The sequence below is a fragment of the Nicotiana tabacum genome, chromosome 15, assembly GCF_000715075.1.
Source record: "Nicotiana tabacum cultivar K326 chromosome 15, ASM71507v2, whole genome shotgun sequence".
Lineage (NCBI taxonomy): Eukaryota > Viridiplantae > Streptophyta > Magnoliopsida > Solanales > Solanaceae > Nicotiana > Nicotiana tabacum.
This window is the reverse complement of record NC_134094.1, coordinates 60,992,942-61,001,534: the sequence shown is the minus strand read 5'-3', so window position 1 is coordinate 61,001,534 and position 8,593 is coordinate 60,992,942. Positions and strand designations below refer to the sequence as shown.

The following is an 8,593-nucleotide window of genomic DNA, read 5'->3' as shown; positions in this document are numbered from 1 at the left end:
ATCCTGTAGCCTATCCGAAACTCACCTGAGCCCTCGGGGCTCCAAAACAAACATGCACCCAAGTCCTAAAACATCATACGAACTTTCTTGCGCAATCAAATCGCCAAAATAACACCTAGAACTACGAATCGGACACCAAATCAAAGGAAATTTTCAAGAAACCTTTAAAACATCTACTTTCACAACCGAACGTCTGAATCACGTCAATTCAACTCCGTTTCTCACCAAATTCGACATACAAGTCATAAATATTATAGTAGGCATGTACCGGGCTCCTGAATTAAAATACGGACCCGGTATCAACAAGACCAAACATCAGTCAATTCTAAAAAATTATTAAACTTTTAAACTTTTAATTTTTCATCACAATTTCATATCTCGAGCTAGGGACCTCGGAATTCGATTCCGGGCATACGCCCAAGTCTCAAATCATGATACGGACCTATTGGAACTGTCAAAATACTAATCCGGGTCTGTTTGCTAAAAATGTTGACCAAAATCAACTTAATTGAATTTTAAGGCTCTATTTCACATTTTAATCTATTTTTCACATAAATGTTTTTCGAAAAATTATACGGACTGCACATGCAAGTCGAGAAATGATGAATAGTGCTTTTTGAGGTCTTAAAATATAGAATTAAATATTAAATTTAAAGATGACCTTTTGGGTCATCACATATGTTCTACTGTTTCCCTGCTTTATGATTATATGAGCCATATGTGCCAGCTACTGTCTCAGTGTTTTATCCAAACATGTTGCTCTCTAATGTGGTGTTTGGTCAATCCTACATTTTTTGTGTTGCCTAGGTTTCTAGTTAAATCCTAATACACTTAGTTATTGTTATTATGCATAGTCGACTGGCTTAAGTTCTGAAGTCTGTATATTCTATTTGATCTTAAGATTGACATATCTTCCTACCATGATGTCTTTGGACTTGGGAATCTTTAGGTTATACTCAGCATGATTAGGATTCTTATTGACTGTTATAGACCATGCCTACTTGCTTGTTTACTATGTGTAATTGTCCTTCTCTGACTATGACTCTATTAGACCTTCATGTCTTAGATTCCTAGTTTTAAAATCCCTTTTAGGCTAATTCTGGCTCATGCTTTACTCTAAACTTGTAGTTCTGGAAGACTAAGCATGTATGTGTGCTTACCCTGTTATCCTAAGTGAATGCCTCCCCAACTCTTCTAATGTTGCACATGTTATACTCTTTCACTTGTTGTGAACCTATGTTGTTAGCTTTTCATGTCAAACTCATCATGTGGAAACTAAGTTCGGTTCTCCCAGTTTCATGGTCAAGCCCTTGTTTGACCAATCCTGTCACCCTAGCTTCTAAAATGCAAGTGCCAATATGCTTTATGTGAATCCTGCTGAATGTCATGTAATCATATCCCTAGGAGGTATTACTTCAGGGTTGTTCAATTGATTGCTATGTGCGGTTCGTTAACTTATATGGTTAAGTGGTCAATATGTAATTGCTGGGCTTGGTATGAGTTCATGTGTAGCCCTGGGCTGTGCAAATGGACACACTCTCCTGTTTGAGATGCATTTGGATCCAGGTCTGTTATTCGTGTGAAAGTGAGCCTGTTGAAGGCCCAGGCAGTACTGGGTTATTTTTATTTGGGCCTGCAGCTGTTCTGCGTGTAATATTTATACTTATGTTCATTATTTTCGGCCTGTAATAATTTGTCAACAAAACAGTTGGAAAGTTAGTGGAATGGGGGGAATCAGTATCCTTTAATTTTCATATAAATGGGTAGAGAGCATGCCTATAGGGTCTACATGCTTTGTTTGCTACTTTGTTCTACATGCTCTATTTCTAGACACTAATAGAAATCATGCTTATAGGAACTTGAACACTTCACCTACTTAACCTTGTCTAATACCCGTACATCATCAAAAGCATGTTTGTAATAGTTTAAGTTCTCTACATGTTCATATGTCTACTTCTATGTGCTATTAGATAGTATGCTTATAGGAATCAAATGTCAATAATTATTTGCTTAGTAGTGTAATTGCAATATGATTACTAGATAGAATGCCTATAGGATCGCACTAATACATGTCTTCGCTTATCTGGATACCATGTCTATAAGGCTTTAATTGATCGATTACTTCTATTATTTTCTTACACTGCCACCTAGATAATATGCCTATAGAATAAGTATGATAAAATTGAGTTCAAATGCTAACTATTAGAAATCCTGCCTATAGGGTACTGTTACTCGCTTAAAAGAATGTCCATAGGATCAAACACGAATAATTCTGAGTTTTCTAATAGCTTTCACTACCCCTACGACACAAACAACTCAGAAATCATGTCTAAATTAATACATGTAATCTACCAATTCGATAATCTGAAACAGCCGCAATGCCTGTAGGACGTCTTGAATTGGGATCATATAAAAGCTAAGTCTATAGGACTTAACGACTCTAATACGTCTTAATTCTGAAACTATCTACTGCATAACCTGAAATCTATTCGCGTGCCTTTGTTTCTATGTGTGGAGGCTAACATGAACCTCTCATTGCTATTATGTGCAGTCCTACTTGTTTTGAATGTGCACCTAGTTTTATCATTTTGAGCACCCTAAGTAAAGTCTAGAACCACCCAAATAGTAGGTCCAAAGCCTACTGGACCCTAGGTATGGGACGGGTAATGCACGCATAGGACACGGTTTATAATTGAATTAGAGAGCTTTAGGTAAACAACTTTAACCATTTAATTGGGTAGCAGGAGATAATAGTTTGTGCCCGCTGAATAATATGAGCAACTCCTACCCTAAGGGGTCGTTTGGTTTGAAGACAAGTTATGCTGGGATAAGTTATGCTAGGATAAGTTATGTTAGGATTAGTTATGCTGGGATTAATTATCCTGATATTATTTATTATCCACTGTTTGGTATGTTGTATTAAAAATGACATGCATTGCATAATTTCTAAGAAGAAGTTGTTTATTTATAAAAATAACCTCCATCTTATTTAGCCTCCATCTTCTTGCTCTTTTATCTAATTGACATACGTCAATTTTCAATTCTTACATCAACAAGTATTAAATAATGTTTTGAGGCTCTAGTTTTCAATTCTTTGAAATATATCTGCTGATTTCTTCTTCTAAATCTTCTTCCTAACTTTAATCCCTATTGCAGAACCAAATTTGAAGAAATATTGCTCTACCATTCCTGGCAACAAGAGTTGTGCCCATACAAAAAATATCGGTTCAACAACTTGACTTATACTACTTAAAGCATCAAACATTATATAAAAAATATTGCATATGCTATGATCTTCACTTTCACCAGATCCTACACACAATCAACTCCACATCAGAGGCAATAAAGCCCCAACATCTACTGTTGGCGCAAAAGATGTAAAAGCACCAAATTTGATAGATCGAGCAAAGGAAGAGACTGAGGCTATGATTCACCACGACAAAAAACCTCAGTGTCATAAGGAAACTCACGGAACTAGTGATGACATTGATGAAAGCACCCCAGTTGATGAAGTTAAATGACCAAATGTATTTGAAAGAGTCAAGGAAGAGATTGAGGTTGTTGTGCAAAGTATTCACCCCAAGAAATGATATAACTCTTGTTAAATTAATTGGTCTCAATATTATCATATTTACTTACAATATTTGTTTTCCTGTTTCCTTCAGATGTAAGATAGCTAATTGCCATGTATAATACTATTGATTTCTTGGTCTTTTCAATTTTCACGGAATGTATTGCGATTTTAAAAAAAAAACTCCACATCAGAGGTTCAAACCAAGATCCACTAATTGGCCAGAAAGACATAACCAAAACTATAGAATTTAGAGGCATCAAAAACATAGTTAAGCTAAAAAGAGAAATTGAAGAATTGTCATAGTAGTAATATAATTACATATGCACTTAACATTTACACTAGATTTAAGCTATTTAATAGACATTAGTTACACAAAAAATATAGCATCCTCGTGCCCACCAGTCATAAACAAAAGAGTATGGACATAACCCGAGGTATCAAAAATAGCACTACAGTTTAACTTTAAAGTTGTTAGTCGAGCAAAAACTATCAAACTAGTACCACCACATATACACAACTTTACCATACTTCAAAGTTTGCCATTAATAATCATGAACATCATTGTTTGGTGCTCAAGTTCACCCATACGTAAAAATAATTTCATCTTTTTGACATCTTCACAGTTCTTGTACAGAGCACAACTTAAATGCGGGAGATTCAAGAATGGAATAAATTTCACCAGGAATATCGGATCGGTCACGATCCCTAATCTTATCAATCAAGGCACCCATTCTTTTATCTTGACTTTCAATAAAGTTTTTCATAACTTCCGTCATCCTATTAAGAAATGCCTCACTAGAATCCTCCACAACCCTTTTTCTTTTCTTGCTTTTCTCTTTTTCATTGAAATTAGAAGAGGACCTATTAGAATGCTCACCTTGTTTATGATTTTGTTGGAATCCTGCATGTTCATTTTCAGATGCTCCAGCACATTAATGTTCAGATGCTCTAGCATCTTCCTTTTCAGATTCTCCAATAAAACTAGGTCCAGCATAAGCATTTTTAGCTTCTCCAGTAGCTATATTAGGTCCATCACCAGCATCATCTTCTTCTTCTTCATCAACAACAATAGGCCATCCTAAGCTCATGTCATTAGAAAGTCCTGAAGCTTGACTCCTTAGAATATCCTCAGCAGCATCTAGCGGCCCTTCTGCGAACTCTCCCGACGCTCGATCCTAGCCAAAATGTTCCTCCCAATCCTCAAACATTGGTCATTTCTTAGTATTCATGCTTTTTTGTTTTGGATCAATCTAGAAAAAATAAGGAAAGAAACAAAGTAATGACATATGCGTCAATTATAAACTATGATGCGAACTCAGGAAAATTCTTATATGAAGTAACAATATTCTAATAACTTAAGCAAAGTATAAATTACCTTAAAAATTCATCGCAATGTTTTGGATCATCAACAATTATGGTTCCATCACTATATTGAAATCCCAGACCACTTCGACTCTTTAATAAACTTATGCTTGAATAACATCTCTTCCATGCTTTTACTTTATTATTAACATGTGGTTCACCTTTCAATTGACTACTAGGATGACGTTCATGAAAATAGTGCTCTAATTCCATCAAGTATCCTGGCCTTAAGGTTCCATTATCGGCTCGCCAACCATCAGCACACACTTTTTTTAAACCATCTAAAAGAGCACTTTCTTCTGCTGGAGTCCAGATCCTTCGAGAAGAAGGTGTTGATTTTCTTGATCTTTTTGACAATAGCTTTGAATTTTCTGCCTGTCTATTCATTTTATCTGTATAATCTTGTGAAATAAATCATCATAAGTATTAGTTACCACCACAAGAAGTATAAGTATCTCCAATATTACTTAGCATCACAAAAATAAAAATTCATATACTTTACACATAAAAAAAGATTAAATAGGAAGTATAAAACTATCACAAAAGAAACGCTAACTAAACATAAGTAATCTTCACAAAAATTAAAGTAAGTAACTATTTCTTATAATAAAAAAAACTGAAAGTTGATACACCTTACAATCATACAAAAAACTAAAGAGAAATATACCCAAACACCACAAAATATAATACAAGCATGGAACGTTTTGAAACGATCAATTGTTTAGACTTGCATTTCACATTGATTGAGCCAACTCATCCCTCCATGTGGTCCACTCCTCAGATGATTCAACAACATTAATGTTGTCATGTTGATACTCCACTTGTTCTTCCATATCAATGTCTAAGGGATCCACTTCCATCTCTCTACGAATAAAGTTGTGCATCAAACAACAAGCACTAATGATCCTGTTATGAACCTTAACTGAGTACCACAAAGAGCTTCTAAGAATTCCCCAATACCCTTTCAAGAGACCAAATGCTCTTTCGATAACATTACGAGCCCTAGAATACTTTATATTGAAAAGCTCTTCTCGACATCGAGGTGGCGGATTGTCACCTTGCCAATCCCTTAACTAATATCTATACCCTCTGTAAGGTGAAAGAAAATTGTTTCCATTTGTATATCCTCCATCGCATAAATAATAATTTCCTTTAATATAAACATAAAATTTAGTTACTTTTATGTAGCATTCTTTTTGTGATATAACTTGAGTGTATAAGCATATGTATGGCATACCCTCAGGGATTTTCAAACCGTTCGTTTGAACTATAGCATCTCGTAATACACGACCATCGGCAGTAGATCCTTCCCAACCAGGTAATACATAAGTAAAATTAAGATTTCTATCACAAACTCCCAGTACATTAGTTGATATTTCTCCCTTTCATGTTCTATATCTTGGTTTGAACTCGGATGAAACTCTAATTTGAATGTAAGTATCATCCAGTGCACCTAGACATCCCTATAAAATCAATTATAGATTATTTCAAACTATTAATTTCTTTTCGTATGATTATATTTTTTTAGTTTTACATAAATAGCTCAAAAGAAATTTCACATACCTTAAACCATCTCCATCGATCTTCAATCTCGTCTTCAAGCACTGGTTTGGGATTAACAAGTAACAATGGAGTTAGTTTGAGAACAGCTCTCAAGCATTTATTGAAAGCTTAACTTACGCTCCAACCCGATCTAACATAGTCAACCTTAATTGATCTATTCTTCTCATGATGAACCAAGATATTTAAGAACATTGCTAACTTTTCACTACTTGACATATTTTTACTATCAGTCAAACCTCCAATTTCCTTAGTTAAGAGAACTAAAGTGTGAAAGGAATTTTCATCCATTCTTAACTTATCAATACATGCAATATCACTGTCATGTATGATACAATTCAAATGAGACATAATTTTAGGAATTCGAACACTCATATGGTACCTAATCACATGCCTATTTCTATGTTGTCTTCTTATAGAATGACCATAAATAGTCATGAAAAGAAATACAAACATAACAAGAAATTATTGGCACAATATCTCCTCAAGGATAATAATGCATTCAATATCAGACAATAGTTGATGATCCATAAGAAAACCTAATTTTGCCATAATAAAAATGAAAAGAATTAATATACAAAAAATTTCAATTAGAAAAAGGAATTTATGAGCAAAAGTTTATAATTTTCAAGCACATAAAGAGAAACAAATGAACCCAACGAATATTTGGAAAGAGGCTAAACTAAGATTTCATCGTCAACATAAGAGAGAAGGGCTAATAAATGGCAGTGGACAATCCACAACTGAGATTTTCACATATTGCAGCTCTTTCACATATAGCTAGTACTCTTTCATATATTTCAGCTCTTTCGGCACTACATATTGAGCTTGAAAGGCTATGATTTTTCTCAATTATTTGCTAAATAAAATTCAGCAAAACAATTACGTAGCATTCATAAAAGCGTTCAGATTTTTACTATTTTGGTAGAGAAGAGGACTGTACCCAAATTATGCAACAGAGAACTTTTAAATGATAACAAGAAAGAATAAGAGAAATAGGTTTTGATAGAAGTTTTAACCTTGTGAGAAAAGCAAAATGGAAGATAATGTCAAAGTTGTTCTTCAATCACTACAACATAGCTTCTGCAACTAAAGAAGAGAATAAATCTTCTCCAAGAGCAGAGAAATTTGTAGCGGCGTTGCTTTACCAATGTTGGGTAAAGAATGGGAAAATTAATGTAGAAAAAGGGTTTGAGGACCTTAGGGCTATTTTTGTGAATTTCACTATTTTGTCCTCGGATTATAATCCTACTATTAATTATCCCACCTCCTATGAGGTATAAGTTATCCCGGTATTAATTTTAATCTCGGGATAACTTATCCCAAGTTTGGTAACCAAACAAGGTATAAGGTAGTATTAAAGTTTTATCCCAGCACTATTTTTACTTATCCCTCATACCAAACGACCCCTATGAGAGTTGCGAAGTATTATTTATATTGTACGGGGTGATCCTTTAGGCAAAAAAACTTAGGCCCCCCTTCCCTTTATATGCTTGTTATTCACACTTAGTCATCAAATATAGACCAGCGCAGTTGTATCCCTGTAACCTCTAAGACTTGTACCGATTATTTATAAAGTTCAATTCTTATTTTGTTTTCTTTGCACTTGTTTATATAGAGCCTTCAACTTCCACATCTTTTTTTCACTTAATTGATCACTTAGCTTAATTATAATTCAATAATCCACATAGCATAAACATCGGTCGGGACCCACCGTTATGGACCTTGAAGAGTGCCTAACACCTTCCCTTCGAGGTAATTTGATCCCTTACCCGATCATTGGTGACGTAGACTAGTCAAACCTAGCTATTTGCAAATAAGTTCCCTAACGCACCTTAAAATCGTTAGGTGATAACTCTTCTCTTTTAATACCCATTTAAAAAAGTTGTCACACGTCGAAACCTGCTTTCGCGAGAAAACGGGGCGCGACAACCATATGCCTAGTATCACCACACTCGAAACAAGCCCTTTGTGGGCGTGGCTGCTGAAACTAAACCTGACCTGGTCGGCTAGATTGACCGCTAAAGATGCCATATGCAGGAGGTGCATTAGAAAGTGATTGTGCATAATGGGCGACCTGAGACCTCCGAATAACCG

The 8,593-nt window shown here is 35.0% G+C and overlaps 1 long non-coding RNA gene across 1 annotated transcript; it reads right to left on the bottom strand.

Annotated features, from left to right (window-relative positions):
* Positions 1-3,874: 3,874 nt before the first annotated feature.
* LOC107795764 (uncharacterized) lies at positions 3,875-7,674 on the bottom strand. Its single transcript, XR_001650238.2, has 4 exons — positions 7,516-7,674; positions 6,500-6,540; positions 4,950-5,337; positions 3,875-4,824 (listed from the first exon to the last, which is right to left on the bottom strand). It is a non-coding gene; the product is annotated as an uncharacterized LOC107795764 (long non-coding RNA).
* Between the last annotated feature and the right edge of the window lie 919 nt (positions 7,675-8,593).